Source organism: Lithobates pipiens, unplaced genomic scaffold (assembly GCF_037356315.1).
Source record: "Lithobates pipiens isolate NorthernLeopardFrog02 unplaced genomic scaffold, aLitPip1_a1.2 Scaffold_8, whole genome shotgun sequence".
NCBI lineage: Eukaryota > Metazoa > Chordata > Amphibia > Anura > Ranidae > Lithobates > Lithobates pipiens.
The window spans coordinates 156,553,531-156,570,147 of NW_027507903.1; the positions used below are offsets into that span (position 1 = coordinate 156,553,531).

Genomic DNA, 16,617 nt, shown 5'->3' on the forward strand with positions numbered 1-16,617 from the left:
CCCCCTACCCCGGACGCATTATACGCCCGCATCAGAGATGTGGAGCTTATGGAGCGGATGACCGCCAGGATACAGGACCGGCTGGAAGCTCACGACGCAGTCTGGAACCACTGGAATCTTAAGGACGATCGACCCTGACAGGCAAGCGGAAGTTTTCGGATGACTACCCACCCATACCCCCTCCCTTTCCTCCCTATCTTTCTTTCTATCCTTAGGTACCCCTTTCCTCTCTCTTTCTATCCATCTTCTTTCTTTTTCCCTTCTTCCTTTTTCCTATGCCATTTATTCTTCCAGACCCCCCCCCCTCGAGGGGGGGTGTTTGTTTGGATTAAAGTGTATTATAAGTGTCTTATATTATTCGCTACCACACGTATCCTCGGATTGCAACCCTGGTTTGGCGGTTAAGTCTGGAGGACAGATCTATTGCTGGATGGACTGTATCCCTGTTTTACATGTATTGCAGAACAAGCTGTCTGTGAATAGCTATACCTGGCCTGGCTGGTACCTGCTCCAGGTGGCTGTATTATGTAGGCCAATATGCTTTTGTGGTATGTTCTCCCCCGTAATTTTTCTGATCCCCTTTTTTTTCCGCTCCCCCAATGCTGAACTGAAGTGTTTGACGTGTAATGTTTCACTTTAAAATAATAAAAAGTTATTTGACAAAAAAAAAAAAATTCCCCAGCATATAGTACCCCATCACCAAGGGATCCGGACACAATGGCAGTGCCTAGTGTTAGTGGTTTTGGTGGTCAAGAAACTATGGAGGTGCTCACACCGTTGAGCAGTGGACATCAGAGGCTGCCTACATTGAATGCAAGGCAATGCAGATTGGAATATCTGAACTACTTTTCCGGAATTGGGGCAGTGCCCTGGCAGTCAGATATGAAAAAATATATATATATTGCCAGTAGTTTAATTGCACATGTGTTAATTTAGAAAAAATCATCTCACAAGAAGCACATTAAACAGAAGTATTTTAAAAACAGAAAATCAAGTACAATGATAAAAACGACAAACAAAATCTCAGAGTAATTTCTTTTTTTATTGAACTTGAATAAAAAACTATGTTTGTGCACATAAAAGAAAAGTAGATCCATGATTCAACAGTTTTGTTTTGTTTTTATTTTGTTGTTATTTATAGAGAAACATAATTATTGGTTTAATATTTGTACGTACTGACATATCCAGTAATCATGGACATGTTTAGTTGTCCTTGGCCTCTATAAGGGGAAGAACAGGGATATGCTATTAGCAGACCTCCCAGCTGTTGCACAACTACAAGTCCCATGAGGCACAGCAAGACTGACAGCCACAAGCATGACACCCAGAGGCTGAGGCATGATGGGTCTTGTAGTTTAGTAACAGCTGGAGGTCCGCTAATTTCATATCCCTGATATAGAACATATCCATTCTTGATATACTTTGTACATATCTATAATAAACAATATAAACATTATCTCCTTTTAAAATTTATATGTGTCCTGATTTATTTCTAAGAAATTGGAAAAACAAGAGCAAAGCTATTCCGCAAATATAATAATGGATATGGATAGGCGATAGTGTCAACAAAGAGGCACCAACATCCCTGATTAATATGTATGAGCAGGGGGGAAGGTTTAAGTGGGATTTTAAGGTGCCAAGCAAAAAAAAAATATATATATATATATATAACTAGAAAAACATCAAAGATATATATATAAAAGTTTATTACACAAAACACAATTTTGAAAACATTTTGGCTCTACATAAGCTCTAAGCAGCAGCATCAGTCCAGCTGAGCCAGGGAGGTAACCTCATAGACTACAGAGGATATACTAATTACAGGGTGGGAAGCTGACACATGATAATGATTTGCCTGCAACTCACCGCCAGCATCACAAGTGATGAGATTCCCTTTCTCCATCCTCATTTTCCAGATGATAAGTCATATATACACACATTGTGTTTGATTGCATAACATATGTATAGCCAAATGTTTTCCAAATGTAATATTTTATGTATTAAACTGTTATATATATATTTTTTTAACATCTTTGATGTTTTTCTAGTTATATGTTTTTCTGCTTTGCACCTTAAAAATCCCACTGAAACCTTCCCCCCTGCTCATACATAGGATTCCACAAAGAACAACTCGGATTGAGATTGTGAGTAACGCAGTTTTGAGCATTTGACAATACAAGCTATTACTTGGCAAACAATCCTGACTTGCTTTGCGATTGTTGACTTTCAAAAAGAGTAGGGTTCAAGCCTCTGCTCTGTGCAGTACCATGTGGTCAATAGGAGGGGGGGTTCAGGTGTTCTAAAGAGAAATGCCCCCTCCATCGGATAGTGTCCGCCCTGTACTTTCGCAGGCATAGCGTTTGCACAGTATGGATGACAAAGTAGACGCAGAAAGTCTACGAAGATGAACAGCTGTACACGGCGTCTGACCACAATAGTACATTCAGTCACACGCTCCCGATGCTTGTGGGGGTTTGTAACAGGGCCCCCTCATGGGCTCCTTAGCTCGCCACACTTCAGGAACGGCCTCGCTATGTCCACTTGGATTATGGGTCTTGAACCTGGACTCAGGGCATTTATTAAGTGCACAGGCGTCGTGTAGAGCTGGCCATCAGCTGTTTATCTTTGTAGACTTTCAGCATCTCCTTTGTCCTCCGAACTGCGGAAGCACAGTATAGGGCAGAAACTATCCGATGGGGGAGATTGACAGGATACTGATGGCACTTTGATCCGTTAGGATGAACCTGTACATACTCAAACAAGTATTTCTATACCTCTCCTATGGTGTCAAAATGAATCCGATGGTCCCCCCACCCATGACCAAATGTGGTACTGTATAGTATAGAAGCCATTATGTAACAAATTTTATTCGTTTGTATAGACTACAAGTTGAAAAATCAGTTTGATCCAAGGTTCCACTGTATACATCATTTTTTTTAAAAATTTATGTATAAAAATATAAAAGAACAAAAAGTGCCATCAAAAAACTGTTTCTATTTTCGGTCATAGGCAGATCGAGAAGATTCAGCCCTGACATTTCATGAAGTACAATATGCGTCCACATGGCAACTGTGCCTATGGTCCACATATTGTACTTCAAAAAGCGCCCACAGTGCCTTGCCGATAGTGGGAGTCAGCTCTACACTGTCAAAAAAAACAAACATACACACTGAACAAACACAAATAACATATAGGGGAAACACTGCGAGGCAAACTACACAGGTCTAATATAACTCTTGTCCAATTTTGGCTAAAAGATCAATTATATATTGCAAGCGAGTGATGATTGATTAAGTGCAATCCTTAATTGTTTGTAGTTCAGCGGAGCACTGCAATAATGCAGATGCCATCTATCCAACTGTAAAGGAGTTGAATACTGGTCCTGTAAAAAGTGATAATAAACAACTTTCAGATTCTAGTGAATTGCAAAGGTCTAAAACATGTATTGTTAATGCCGTGTATATCATGTGCAGAGAAGGGAACATCCTCCTCGCCACCTAACACACTATAATTGCTTTTCACAGGAGCAGTGCTTGATCAAACAAGTAAAACAGAGTAATATAATAGAAGTCTATAATAAAATATGGCAAGTGCAACAAACATCCAGAAAAACTGCATGTACACCGCACTGCCCTTTTCCTCACTTATAGGATCACCAAAAGCCCTTCATTGAAAATAGCCCACTTGTGTGTCATCCTATTCAGAAGAAAAGCATGTAGACTTCATGTGCAGAATATATGAGCTAAGTGGCTTGCGTACTACGCCACGGCTATGTCTGCTGTAACTGGGGACAGGGTACCTGTCAGTGACACATGGGAACATTCCTCATCTGGTTGTAACTATCTTTGGAGCTCCATAACTAAAATTATACCTAAAGGATTCACATACGTGCATAAAATTTCAAAATTGTACATTACATGAATGTGACGAGCTCTCCAAGAGATCTTCTTGATTTTTTGTTGACACTGTATCATCACCATCGCTAGGCACGTCTTTTATTTCCTGCTCATTTTGAATGAATATTATATCATATGAATAAAGCTTTTTTATCTTTAATTTACATTACATCTGTAATGTTAAAGTGGTTGTAAACCCTTACAACACACTTTGACCTACAGGTAAGCCCAGATTAAGGCTTACCTGTAGGTCCAAGAAATATCTACATGGTTTTGGAGATATTTGCCGAAAAGACAGGCACCGCTGTTTATGGCGCATGCGCCGTAGACAGCGGCGCAGGCGCACTGAGCGAGGCATCGTCAGCGACGAAGATGCCGCGTGTGTCGGCTCCCGTGCGCATGCGCGGGAGTGCCGTCATTGCGGCTTCGCCGAATGACAGCGGCGGAGCAGCGAGACCCCACCGAGAAGATGGATGCGCCGGACTACAGGGGACAGCGGTGACATCGCTGGCTCCTGTGTCAGGTAAGTGACACATAATGGACTACTATGCGATGCATAGTAGTCCATTATGCTTTGCCTTTGCAGGGAATGAAAGAGGAAGTAAACTCATCAGGGTTTACTTCCTCTTTAATGATTGATTCTTTAGATTATATTAGAACTCTATAATAATGAAATAGCTTCCCTGCAACTAATCATTTTTTTACTGTTATAAAAGAAAGAACAATTCTACCATGATCTTTTTAGGCTAGGCTTCTCTTATAGCTCACAGGAGTGCACTTCATTATGAACTCCTGGGACCCGTTATCAGCTGAGAGGAGTCTTAAAGCGGGTTCCACCCTAAAGTGGAACTTCCGCTGATCGGAACCCTCCCCCCCTCCGGTGTCACAATTGGCACCTTACAGGGGGGAGGGGGGTGGAGATACCTGTCAAAGACAGGTATTTACACCCACTTCCGGGCATAGACTCCCATGGGAGTCTATGTCATTGTCATGGTTATGCATTAGAGTTGTTCTCCTTACCTGTCTGCATGTGTTCATTTCTAGAGACCAGCCGAGCTTCACCTGACTGCTTTTATTTCCTTCCTCTGGAATGGCTCCACCCTAGCCCCTATCAGACTACACTATATTAACCTTTGCACTGCTAGCCTATCCTGCTGATCAACCTTTGTGTATTAGCTTCCTGTTTCCTGTCGTGTGCTCTGCTTCTGATTTCCGTTACCGACCTTGGCGTGTTCTGACCATCCCTGCTTGCCTGTGACCCTGACCTATTGGCGTGTACCCGACTATTCTGTTCTGCTTGTGGCCCCGACCTTGGCTTTGTCCCTCACCATCCCTATCCTCCTGTTACCTACTGTGGGTGTGAGCTGGGGGTCGCGACCTGGAGCCAGTTGCAGCCAAGACCATCTTCACCACTCGAAGCTCTGGTGAACACCAGCTGGCTCTTAGACTCCGCGCCCCGGGGAATCTTACGCTCTTACCCCAGTGGGATCTGTCCCCCGTCTGCAGCCGTCAGTCGTAGGGTCCACAGCCTTGCGGTGCATCCCCAACCCTACGGTGTGCACCTGTCACCTGGGCTCTAGGTGACCTGACAGTTTGATCAGCCATGGACCCGGCTGACGTGCCGCTCCCTGCAGTCGATCCATTGCAGGGCATAGTGCGGAGACTCGAGACCCAGGAATCTAATCAGACTCAGGTGATGCGATTCCTCCAGGATCTGGCTTCTCGCTTCGAGCAGCTACAGGCTTCCTTGGGAACCCCGAACCCGCAGCCTCAAGTACAGTCTGCGACTGCACCTATCGCACCAGTCGCATCCACGCATTCATTAGTACTGCCTGCTCCGTCCCGTTTCTCTGGGGACTCCAAGGCCTGCAGGGGCTTCCTCAGCCAATGCACCATTCATTTTGAGCTCCAGCCTCAAAACTTTCTATCCGATCGGGCAAAGGTAGCCTATATCATTTCCCTCCTCTCCGGTGAAGCTTTAGCCTGGGCTGCCCCCCTGTGGGAGAAAAATGATCCAGTGGTTTCCAGCCTGTCCGACTTCTTGAAGCTCTTTCGTAACATCTTTGAGGAACCAGCTCGGGTTTCTTCTGCGGCTAGTGCCCTTTTACGCCTTCGCCAAGAATCTGGTTCAGTGGGCCAATATGCACTTCAGTTCCGTATCCTTACAGCGGAATTGAGCTGGAACAATGAGGCCCTGGTCGCAACCTTTTTACATGGCCTCTCAGACCGAGTGAAGGACGAATTAGCAGGAAGAGCTATCCCCGCCGGTCTAGACGAAGTCATTTCCTTATGTAATCAAATTGACATTCGCTTCCAGGAGAGGTCCTTAGAAAAAAGACGCCAGCACCCCCCAGGTTCTAGTCAGCCTGAGCTTTTTCCCCGTCGCCCTGTGGAGCATCCTCCGTCTGCTGAGGAGCCCATGCAGCTGGGCCGGACCAGACTAACCCCCGAAGAACGTGCTAGACGCAGAACTCTGGGCTTGTGTCTTTATTGTGGGGGAAAGGGTCATTTTCGTGACTCCTGCTCGCTCCGTCCGGGAAACGCTCGGGTCTAATACATTTGGAAGGTGGAGTATTGGACCCAGAAACATCACCTTCTCGTCTCCTTCTTCCGGTGTTCCTCCATGTAGGCACTTCTCCCCAATCAGTCCTAGCATATCTGGACTCCGGGGCTGCCGGCAATTTTATGGACTGGAGAACTGCCTCTTCTATGAAGCTTACCCTTTCTCCCCTCGCTACTCCACTAGTAGTCTCGGCAATTGATGGCACTGTGCTCCCAGGGGGTCCTATCCGTTTCCAGACGCTACCTATTAGGATGTCGGTAGGGATACTCCACCAGGAGTGGATCTCCTTCCTCATCCTACCCAAGGCCTCTACCCCCATTGTATTGGGTCTTCCTTGGCTGCAGCTCCACTCGCCACATGTGGACTGGGTATCTGGGCAGATCCTGGCCTGGGGTCCTTCGTGTTTCTCGTCTTGTCTTTCCAAGGTGACCCCCAAGAGGAAACTTCCCATTGCTACCACATCTGTCTCGTCCGATCTTCCTGCGGCTTATAGCGATTTCCGGGATGTGTTCTGTAAGAAGTCTGCTGAGGTACTTCCTCCTCACAGATCTTTTGACTGTGCTATTGACCTTGTCCCTGGAGCAACCCTGCCCAGGGGTCGTACCTACCCTTTATCCATTCCAGAGACCCAAGCCATGTCTGAGTATGTCGCTGAGAATTTGGAGAGAGGTTTCATCCGGAAATCTTCATCGCCTGCAGGAGCAGGGTTCTTTTTCGTTGCCAAAAAGGATGGCACCCTCAGGCCCTGCATTGACTATAGAGGTTTAAACGCTGTGACTATTAAAAACCGTTACACCTTACCTCTAATATCTGAGCTATTTGACAGGTTGAAGGGGGCTTCCATTTTCACTAAATTGGATCTCAGAGGTGCATACAATCTCATTCGAATACGAGAAGGTGACGAATGGAAGACCGCATTTAACACTAGGGACGGGCATTACGAGTACTTGGTTATGCCTTTTGGTTTGTGTAATGCTCCAGCTGTGTTCCAGAACTTTGTCAACGAAATATTCAGGGATCTACTGTACCAGTTTGTTGTCATCTATCTGGATGACATTCTCATCTTTTCCCAAAATCTGCCTGCTCACAGAAACCATGTACGCACCGTACTTCAGCGCCTTAGAGAGAACAATCTCTATGCCAAGATGGAGAAATGTTCCTTTGAATGTTCCGAGATCCTGTTTCTGGGATGTTTTGTTTCTAGTGAGGGTCTTCGCATGGATCCCGGAAAGGTCTCTGCCATTACCAACTGGCCCCTTCCTGCTAGCCTCAAGGCCACACAGCGCTTCCTTGGCTTCACAAATTATTATAGGCAGTTCATAAGGAATTACTCTTCCATTGCTGCGCCTATTATCGCTTTGACCAAGAAGGGTGCTAATGCCAAAGACTGGTCTTCCGAGGCTGTCTCTGCGTTTCACGATCTGAAACAGGCCTTTGTCTCTGGACCCCTCTTGAGGAGACCAAATCCTGAAGACCCATTTTTTATTGAAGTAGACGCTTCTTCGATGGGGGTGGGAGCTGTGCTTCTTCAGGACTTTGAGAAGAAACGTCAACCATGTGCGTTCTTCTCCAAAAAAATTTCTCAGGCAGAGAGAAATTATGCCATTGGTGATCGGGAACTTCTCGCAATTAAATTGGCATTGGAGGAGTGGCGTCATCTCTTGGAAGGTTCCCCTCACTCCATAACGATCTTTACTGATCATAAGAATCTACAGTACCTACAGAATGCTAAACGTCTGAACCCCAGACAGGCCAGGTGGAGTCTCTTCTTTTCTCGTTTTAAATTCACGATTACGTACAAACCTGGTTCCTGCAACGGTCGAGCTGATGCGCTCTCTAGGTCATTTGACACCTTGGACGAGGAGTCCAACCCTGATCCTGAGCCGATCATTCCTACCTCTTGCATTGTTGCCCATTCTACCACCCTGGAATCAAAGATTCCTCCTGGTAAGACCTTTGTTCCCATGGAGCTAAGAACCAAGATCCTTCGTTGGGGACATGATTCCAAGATGGCAGGTCATGCTGGGTTCCTCCGATCCTTCCTGCTTATCAGTCGTCACTACTGGTGGCCTAATCTCCGCTCGGATGTTAAAGACTATGTTAAGGCTTGTCACGTCTGTGCTCAGTCTAAATCTTCCACTCAAGCCCCTGCTGGTCTTCTCATGCCCTTGCCCATTCCTAAGGAGCCCTGGTCTCATATCGCCATGGATTTTATCACTGATCTTCCACTATCGGAGAATAATACGGCCATTTGGGTAGTAATCGATCGGTTCTCCAAGATGGCTCATTTTGTTCCTCTTCCTGGTCTCCCTTCTGCCCCTGCCTTGGTTCCCATTTTTGTACGAGAGATTTTCCGCCTTCATGGTGTTCCTTCGCATGTTGTCTCGGACAGGGGTGTGCAATTTACTTCTCGTTTTTGGGGAGCCTTTTGCAAATCCCTCGACATTACCTTGGATTTTACCTCTTCTTATCATCCCCAATCCAATGGCCAGACTGAGAGAGTTAATCAGGAGTTAGAGGTCTTTCTCCGTACCTTGGTCTCTGCCCATCATGATGATTGGGCATCACTATTACCGTGGGCTGAGTTCTCCCACAATAATCATGTTAACGTCAGTTCTCAGAAAACACCCTTCCTCACTGTTTATGGAAGACATCCTCAGCTTCCCCTTCCTATGATTTGTTCTTCTGACATTCCAGCTTTGGCTACTGTTCAGGAATCATTCAATTCCATGTGGGCTGACGTTCATGATTCCCTCCAGAAAGCTGCCAACAAATTCAAGAGTTTTGCTGACCGTCGCAGGCGTAAGCCACCCTCTTTTCAGCCAGGAGACAAAGTCTGGCTCTCCACCAGGAACATCAAACTCCGGGTTCCTTCCCTCAAATTTGCCCCAAGATTCATTGGTCCATACACCATAATTTCTAAACTGAATCCGGTTTGTTTCAAGCTCCAGATTCCCAAAAGCCTCAAAATCTCTAACTCCTTCCATGTTGCCCTTCTAAAGCCGTTAGTCCTCAATAAGTTCTCTCGTCCTTCCCCTACCATAGCACCGGTCTCTGAGGATGATCAGGAGTACGAGGTTAGCCAAATTTTGGATTCCCGACTCTGTAGAGGCATTCTCCAGTACCTCGTGCACTGGAAAGGTTTTGGTCCTGAGGAGAGGTCGTGGATTTCGGCTTCCGAGGTCTTTGCACCTCGTCTGTTGAGGAAGTTTCATTTGAAGTTCCCCTCTAAACCTGGTCCCAGGCGGGGGAGGGGGAGGCCTCGTAAGAGGGGGGGTACTGTCATGGTTATGCATTAGAGTTGTTCTCCTTACCTGTCTGCATGTGTTCATTTCTAGAGACTAGCCGAGCTTCACCTGACTGCTTTTATTTCCTTCCTCTGGAATGGCTCCACCCTAGCCCCTATCAGACTACACTATATTAACCTTTGCACTGCTAGCCTATCCTGCTGATCAACCTTTGTGTATTAGCTTCCTGTTTCCTGTCGTGTGCTCTGCTTCTGATTTCTGTTACCGACCTTGGCGTGTTCTGACCATCCCTGCTTGCCTGTGACCCTGACCTATTGGCGTGTACCCGACTATTCTGTTCTGCTTGTGGCCCCGACCTTGGCTTTGTCCCTCACCATCCCTATCCTCCTGTTACCTACTGTGGGTGTGAGCTGGGGGACTCTGGGGGTCGCGACCTGGAGCCAGTTGCAGCCAAGACCATCTTCACCACTCGAAGCTCTGGTGAACACCAGCTGGCTCTTAGACTCCGCGCCCCGGGGAATCTTACGCTCTTACCCCAGTGGGATCTGTCCCCCCGTCTGCAGCCGTCAGCCGTAGGGTCCACAGCCTTGCGGTGCATCCCCAACCCTACGGTGTGCACCTGTCACCTGGGCTCTAGGTGACCTGACAGTCATTTCCTGTCCTGCCGCGCTGTCTGCTGGGACACACACGGGTCCCAGTGACAGCGCGGACAATTCCTATTGCGCTGCGCGACTCGCGCATGTGCAGTAGGGAACCGGGAAGTGAAGCCGATTCGCTTCACTTCCTGATTTCCTCACCTAGAATGGTGGCGGCAGCAGCCGAGAGCTGAGCGATCGATCGGTCTCGGCTGCCGGCATCGCTGGAACCCGGGACAGGTGAGTGTCCATTTATTAAAAGTCAGCAGCTGTATTTATAGCTGCTGGCTTTTAATATTTTTTTTTTAGGTGGAATCCCTCTTTAAGTCCGCTCTCCCTGCTGACGTCACTCCCATCATTCAGGTTAGCTTGCCAACCATGACTTGGAAGTCTGGATCCCGCAGTTAACTTGATTGATGTCACTCTCAGTGAGCTGCTGAGACGCTGCCACAGGTGCTGCAACAAGCGCACGGAAATAGAGCAGAAGCGCCGCTTTACTGACAGTCAACATTGCTCTGCTTGTGGAGGACTAAGAATTGAGCCATCAACGGTGTTTGGTGGCTCAGTTCTCAGTGCATAGACGCAAGGGGCAGATGAAGCATCAGCCTGATGATGCATACACCGATGTAATAGCTAAAATAAACTATTAAATAAAATATACTATTAAAATAAATTAAAACAAATAAGCAAAATAAATATTAAATAGAACATAATCAAATATCCATTAGTGATTATGTATCCAACACCAAGCTTATGGTACTATGAAAGTTTACAATTTCTTACAGAAGAGATTGACTCCAGATCTTCAATTAGTACTCTGCCATCATCCTCTGCTACTTCACCAGTACCTGATTGTTTCTCCCTGGAACAGGATTGTGAAAACTCGGGTAAAGAATTATTGACACAGGTAAATAGAAATATGGTTCATTATGAATGTCATCATATAATGTAGGTGTACAATATTATTAAATGGCTCATTTTTATATATCACCCAGGACAAAACAGAGTCAATTACAACCACCGTTTCCCCATTTCAAACACCTGAGCCAAGAGGAAAGAAGAGAAAAACTTCAGATGGTACATTTGCATTTCTAGCTCAAGCGGCTGCTGCATTACAGAGGAGACCGGATGACTCTGATGGCTTTGCTATTGTTGTAGCCTACAAACTGAAATTGATGTGCACTGAGCAAAAACAACTGGTCGAGAAGTTACTCCTCGAGGTTCTACACAAAGGTGTTAATGTTAAATTAACCCATAAGACCTATTTGGCGGAGCAACAATCTTTTGTACCACCAACACCTGTTCCTCCCATGGTGTCCCAACCATTGCAGCAGCAAGGCCCACATTGGCAATATGCACCCGGGGATAGGCCACCCTCACAGTGGTCAAATAACTACACATAACTACACATAGCTGTAAATCATTATCAATTCTTGTTCAGTTATTGCATTTTTTTGGCTCATTACTTGTAATAATCGTTAACATTTAATAAAGTTATGTGTTTGAAATTGTTACTATAAGTGTTACTATTATTTTTAGATATCGCTGATATATGAATATCAAACAAATTAAATAAAGCATTACAGTATAAAATCATATGCTATTATATTAGGGAACAGGTACATCACAAATATTAGAATTCTATTATAGCCTATAAATGCTCATCATTGCCACATATCAGTGCCAACATCAGTTGCCATCATTACTCATCTATATACTATTTATTACGTTTATTTATCTATTTATTACACACAGAGCGAACTGCATATATACACAGAACCCCCACCCACAACTGATCCCCAATGTCCCCCTCTCATGTGCACTACAGTCTCCATCTATCATATCATATTAAAATAGATCATGCATGTGGGCAATATGACATATAGAGGTATCTTTGTTTACTTTTTGTTGGTTTTGTTTCCGGTTCGTTCATTTGTTTCCGATCATGCGCAGTATAATTCCCGATATTTTTATTTTCGAAAGATAACCATACCAATGATATAATGATCGTTCATTGTGTTCACATATGGAAAACATTTTCAATCTTGTTCCTTCTATAAATTTCCTATGACCGGCCTTAATCAGATGCGTCAGACGTGTACTAATGATTACATTATCGAATAATCTATCCGAAAGTGGGATTTTTCATGTGATAATCTTATCATGTGTACGGGGCATAATGGAGGCAAACACGGCAACTGGTCTCCCCAGCTCTGGTCCCAATGCATACATCTTTCTGTGGCTCCGTCTCTCGATCTGGTTCTCACAGGCTTGGTCCTCTGACTCTAAAGAAACAGCAAGGATACCCAGGTCCAGTCCCCATACACCAGGTTCTGCTCTCTGTATAGTCATACACAGCAACAGGTCCACACACACTGGTTTCCCTGCACTGACTGCCCAGATCCTATGCTCTCCTCCTCCATGTGGCAGGGGATTGTGGGCTTTAGAGTCTGCAGCTTCACCAACTTTTAATGTACAGCAGCCCCACCAGACTACATTTCATCCTAAACTATTGCAGAAGGCATATTCAGGGGCAGAGGGGGAGGTGGGCACAGTAGGCACCGCTCGGCCCTGCATTCCACTGTGCGTTCCAGCATCTAGCCGGCATCACTTCCGCCACCTGCACAGGCCGGTAAAGTGATTACACAGACTCTGGGTGGCCACAATTCATCAGGCACATGCAGAGGCACTTCCCGCTTATTAGCAAGGCCATTTGAGTACAGCGGCTGGGGATAATCAAATGGATGAACCCATGAAAAGGGATTCTGTTATATGAAGGACACATGCATAGCACTGCGGAGTGGTGAGAGGACCATGTTAGGCTCTGATGATTGCACGTTCTCTCCAGTGCCTTACGGCTGTCTAAATACCCCTTTGGGCTTGTATAACTCTGAACCTTCTGGGTATAGATAATTGGACAGGTCATTTTCTTCCACATCTGAGTCTCACCCCCGATCTGTATGCATGCATATATGGCTGTGGTGGGCCTTGTGTGTGGCGCATTGTGACAACATTGTCTTTTGTTTGTTTTTAAACAGTGGAGGTATTTGAATGTGGGGCACGCTCCAAATTTGGACACATTTTTGTATTGTGAATCAATGATTTAAAGATTTTTTCAATTTGTGGTACACTGTGCTTGGTCCTCCATACACAACTTCTTTTCTGAGGTACCCTATTTGGGTCTCGGTTTTATTGTTTCCTTTTGATTTCATATGTTGAGGAGGTACCACATCCCATGGACGAATTGGTGACCTGATTGCTGGTTGACTCTTTTGACATTGGATTGTAGGTCCCTTATAGTTGCACTTTTTATTTTTACACTAACACGCGCAACTACCCAAACACAGTCAGCAGCAGGGGAGAAGGGAAGGGGGTGTGAGTGGAGGATCGAACACACAGTCACTCCTGCAGCACAGCAGGGAAGTAAGAGGAGAGAGGCCGGCTGGGAGACACATAGCCTGGCACTCCTCTCAGCCAGCGGGCACTTGGTTACACAGTTGCAGCTAATCAGCTGCAGGGCTGATCCATGTATTCTGTTGGCAGAGAAGCCCCTGCTGTCAGAATACAATAGCACCCGCTTGTGTGGACGGGAAAATATGTTTGTTTTTGTTTTGTTTAGCTGAAAAAATGAAGCATGTATACCCAGCTTTAGATGACTGCTTCCATAGCTGTAAAGGACAGGAGGGTTTAGAACTGCTTTAATTAGCTTCTAACATATACTCCCTGGGGGACCCCGGGGAGCATGCCCTGGGACTTGACGTCATAAGGGGTGGGGCCGCTGTGTGACATCACCTGGTGACCACGCCCCATGCCTATATATGTGATCGCACAGCGCTCACATGGCATTACAGCGGGAGGGAGCATCGTGTCAACATCGGAAGAAGAGAAGAGGGACGAAGGACCCAGAAGACCGGGCCACCGCTAGCAAAAGAGCTGTAAGAAGATAACGGAGGATCCGGCAGAAGAACCTGAGAGCGGGAGAAGATGCCGGAGAGCGCAGAGAAGAACTGGAGAGCGGGAAGGAGTCATAAGAAGACCCCCGGAGCTGCCTAATAAATTACTTTGAAAACCTGTGTTGTGTGCTTTTTTTATTGACAACCCCTTCCCCAAAGCATCCACCCCCCATGTTGAGGGCATGCAGCCTGGTAGGGGGCGCTCCCTCATCCCCACCCCCTTTCCTGACCGGCCAGGCTGCATGCTCGGATAGGGGTCTGGTATGGATTTTGGGAGGACCCCCACGCCATTTTCTTCAGTGTAGGGGGTTCCCCTTAAGATCCATACTAGACCTAAGGGTCTGGTATGCCCCTGGAGGGGAAGCCATGCCGGCTCTATTAGATAGGCGACATTGTTGCTTCTCTCTCGCATTCGCTGCAATAGGAAAATGTGACATTTTGCTATTGCAGCCAGCACGAGATGTACAGTGCCCTGTTGCCAAGAACCAACGCGATCAGATCGCGCTGGAAACACAATCTCGTGCTCAGGTACTGTAGTTTTAAATGACTTTTTGTCCTTTAGAAATGTCATTTTGCTGTCAGACTGTTCTAAATACGGGAAACATGCGCCCCTTTAGAGGTATACTATAGACACCCCCAGGTATGAAATTTAAAGGAATATTACACTTTTATTGTTTCACTTTAAGCATTATTAAAATCACTGCTCCCGAAAAAACAGGCATTTTTTTAAACTTTTTTTTCCTATGATACATGTCCCCTGGGGCAAGACCCCAGGTCCCCAAACACTTTTTATGACAATACCATGCATATAAGCCTTTAAAATTAGCAGTTTTGATTATTCATGTCCCATAGACTTGAATGTTTTTTTTATGTTCAAACTAATTTTTTGCCTGTTTGCATGTTCCGGAATGCGAACCGAACAGGGGGGTGTTCGGCTCATCCTTAAACAGGAAGTGTTTTCCAAGTGGGCATCATGAAACTCAGAATAATAGATTAGAAAGCTTCCAATTACCTTAACCACTAGTTGTGGTGACCTGGGGGTCCCCAAAGAATTCCCCTAAAGTGGAACTTTACCTATAACAACTTGATAAAAAAATAATGTTCCTTAGCAAGGAACATACATTCCACATTATTAATTATGCTACCAAAATAAGCGTGTGCTGTAAATTGCCTCCAACAATTCTCCTTTTTCTTCTTGCTGAATTTTGTCATTTTGCTGAAGCCCAGAGCCCCTGAACAGCAGTAAATCACCAAGTGTAAATAAACCCATCGATTTAACAGTTTAAGGCTTCATGTACACAGGACATTTCTCAACCACTCTTGAATCCTGGAACATCACAGCAACTAATCCACGTTTAAAAGCGCTTGTCTAACAGCGTTTAACAGGCCACGTTTTAGCCACGTTTGTGTTTAGGAGCTTTTACTTAAGATAACCTCAGGAAACCCTGCCAAATGATTAGAAAGCATTAAAATCAAGTATTTATTAACTATTTCAGCCATTCTGTGAGAGAACAGCATGAGTAGCAGCTAAGAACGTAGTGTGCTTGTAGCTAGCTGTTATTTTTTGGTTGGTTTGTTAATATGGATCCCATGATGAGCATGTGTGAGGAAATGCTCCTGATGTTGCTTTTGCTGATGCTCCAAAGACATATAAAATTGCGTGAGAGGACCAGAGTTTGTTTCTATTGGACACACACATTGATGGCTCAACGCATGTCCACAGGATACTTTTCTAATATGTATGTTCAGCGTAATTACCCAGAGAAATTTTTTAATTTTACACGCATGTCAATTGCCACTTTTGACGTTCTCTTTTGAAAAGGTTAGACCCCGTCTAGTTCACAAATTCTCAATGGTTGACAGGTGAGTGAAATTCCTATTCAACTTCAGCGTCAAGTAATGCAAGTCATGTATTGTACAGCATAATTGGGTGATGAGGGGAATATTCACATGGTATATCAAGCTTGCTAGTGTGACGGACTGGGGTTTATATGGTCAAAAAACAGACACCCCAAAGCAAAGTACATATTCATTTTTTTTTATAGTTCTAAGTATGTCCCTTCTATTCTATTAATAACCAGTAGATGGCAGAGAAGGTACACAAACAGAGTCTATATAAGGCCACACACCATGTGACTGGAAATTAAACTACTTCCAGCCATAAAGTCAGTGGTCATATCTCATGCTGTTTGTGTGATTCTTTGCAGGTATGTACTCTAAATTGTTCCTAATCTGTATTAACCTGTGATAGAAAGATTCCTAAACATCTTGAGCAGATGCAGAAAAAGTCTCAGCAGATTTTATGCTATAGTTTTGCTGTAA

The 16,617-nt window shown here is 45.1% G+C and overlaps 1 long non-coding RNA gene across 1 annotated transcript; it reads right to left on the reverse strand.

The window, feature by feature from the left end:
* Window positions 1-1,023: 1,023 nt before the first annotated feature.
* LOC143960529 (uncharacterized) lies at window positions 1,024-12,137 on the reverse strand. The gene is made up of 2 exons (XR_013270337.1): window positions 11,126-12,137; window positions 1,024-3,382 (listed from the first exon to the last, which is right to left on the reverse strand). It is a non-coding gene; the product is annotated as an uncharacterized LOC143960529 (long non-coding RNA).
* Between the last annotated feature and the right edge of the window lie 4,480 nt (window positions 12,138-16,617).